Genomic DNA, 2,555 nt, shown 5'->3' with positions numbered 1-2,555 from the left:
AACTGATGTTGATGATTTGTGTATGCTGTCACGTTTTCAGGATTGATTCAAATGATGGCATCTGGAGCTTGCTCAAGAGACCTTGTTTATTTCACGTTTGGTGACGATGTGAGTGTAACGCAAGTTTGGTACTCATATGTGTTCAACAAATATGTTTCCTATTGTTGAATGCATGGGAGTTTTTCTCCGGTCCAGACTGGGCAAAAGTTGTTCACCGAGACATTTACACACGTCTGAAACATTCCTTGACATTTGGTCGAAAGATGTGCAGAGATCTTTTTGCCAGGAAGAAGAGTCATCTCTGGCCATTTCGTTAAGATAAGTTGCTATAATTCAGGAAAACTTGAAGTAACGCAAACATATATTGAGATGCAACCCCCTTCCACGTACTTTATTTTTTTTATCGTGTTTGCGATGACTACGTCATATTACTAGACACTTTCTTCGATGCAAATCAAATCGTTCCGCAAACAAAAATAGGCCATAAATAGGCAACAATAATAGGCCATTTCCGAGTTCATGTCTGCCTCCTCTTCAAAGCGAGTCTAAGTGCGAAGTTTTTGTAATGGTAATTAGTTCTACTTTACATATGAATGAAAACTAATTTTCATAACAAAAACTTCGCACTTAGACTCGCTTTGAAGATGAGGCAGGCTTCAACTCGGAAATGGCGTATTGCAATGCGTTAGTGTCGAACAGGAGCTCATTAAGAGGAGCCTCTATCTTCCATACTTGGCCTCGGAGTCAACCCTTTCCCGAGTAGATTTATTTATAGAACACCTCCCTTGGTAGATTCAGCACGCTCACTGTTGTAAAAGCCAATCTCCCTTGGGACATTCAGCACGCCCACTGTTGTAAAAACCAATCAAAACAGAGCTATCACAGCGTCAAGGGAATTATGATACTTTTTGCGGGAAAAACCTGTTCCTAAAAATAAATTTACTCGGGAAAGGGTTGACTCAAGGAATTAGAGGAGATAGAGGCTCCTCTTGATGAGCTCCTGGTGTCGAACAATAAAGACGCCTGAAAATTTCAGGTGCCTTCAACGGGATTCGAACCCAGGACCTCTGCGATGCCGGTGCAATGCTCTACCAACTGAAGCTATGAAGCCACTTAGTTGGTGGCTGAACTATGAAGCCACACAATTGATCGGGCGTAATCCAGTTGAAGCCATTTGAATTTTTCAGATGTCTATAAGAGACAATTGCTTTAATTGTCCAGGTAAGTGCGAGGAAAACTTCAGTATTTCCTGACGTATCGTCTTATTCTTTCAGGAGTTGGCTGGAGATCTTCTAAATATCCATTCTTTCATCACAGAAAGAAAGTTAACAGTTGGTGGGTATTGTTGCGAGAGCATGTTATTTGCTGTTTTCGTAAAGACACCTCCCCTGTTTTTTTCTTTTTGTAATATTCTTCCTTTGATTTCTTTTTCAGGTGATGTTTGGACGGTGATGATGCGATACGGCAAAGAAATCCGTGCCGCAAGTTCCGTTACCGTTAAACTCTACCCTTTCATGCGCGAGTTGCAGGACAAATACGAATGCGACACAGACGATGAAGTAGCAACTGGACTAGGAGAATCTGACGCCACCTTGGTTTACACGCTAGAGCCTGATTCAGACTCGTACAAAGACAACACACCTTAGTGCGTTGTGTTGTGTGCCGGCTACGCTGCTGACATGACAATTTAATGTCAAGAAATAACGTTTCACAAAAAAATTTCACCGCAAATTATTTTTAACATGACCAATATTTCTTGATATGTGAACTATTTAATTAAAAATGCGTTGTAACCTCTTGCTGAACTGAAAATAATTGCAGAAAGGTTCGCGTGTTTATTACTATTGAACCCTTTATTTTGGCATCTTTGCTTTTCGCCGGTTATTCTTCGCTGAAGAAAGGGGAAATATATTTGTTCCTTCTCGTAAGTCCTACTTTTCGCCGCGTATTAAACAGCCTTATACACATACGGTCCTGGTCGCTCGTGCCACCAACACTACTCCCTAGTAGAGTGCGTGACACAAGCGACCTGGACCGGCTATGAATCAGAGGCAACGTTTACATGAACTCGGTTTCACATCGACACGGTTTCATGACTTCGAAACCGCGTCAAAATCGATGCGGTTTGGAAGTGTTTACACGGAACCGTTTTCGCCAGAAATTCCAAGTCATAATGGCATAAGCGAGTGCTGCACTACGTGCTAAATTCACTATTGTGAATTGAGCAATGCAAATTTCGCGCCAAAATAGTAACTGTCTTCAAATCGATGCGGTTTCGCTGTTTACACGACAGATGAAACCGCATCGTTTTGAAAACGTTACACTTCTGGTACCGGTTTCAAATTGACGCGGTTTCGATAACAGTCTCGATAACAGCATCGAAATCGATGCGGTTACAAATGAAACCAAGTTCGTGTAAACGCTGCCAGAGACTGTTGCCGAAACCGTGTCGATTTGAAACCGCTGCCAAAAGTGGAGCGTTTTCAAAACGATGCGGTTTCATCTGTCGTGTAAACAGTGAAAACCGCATCGATTTGAGTACGGTTACAATTTTG

The 2,555-nt window shown here is 41.9% G+C and overlaps 1 pseudogene; it reads left to right on the top strand.

Moving 5' to 3' along the window:
• Window positions 1-1,806, top strand: part of LOC138020169 (poly(ADP-ribose) glycohydrolase-like) — a 13,295-nt pseudogene extending 11,489 nt beyond the window's left edge.
• Window positions 1,807-2,555: the final 749 nt, after the last annotated feature.

Source organism: Montipora capricornis, chromosome 10 (genome assembly GCF_036669925.1).
Source record: "Montipora capricornis isolate CH-2021 chromosome 10, ASM3666992v2, whole genome shotgun sequence".
Classification (NCBI taxonomy): Eukaryota; Metazoa; Cnidaria; class Anthozoa; order Scleractinia; family Acroporidae; genus Montipora; species Montipora capricornis.
Note: the sequence above shows the minus strand (reverse complement) of the source record. Positions and strands in the feature narration are given on the sequence as shown.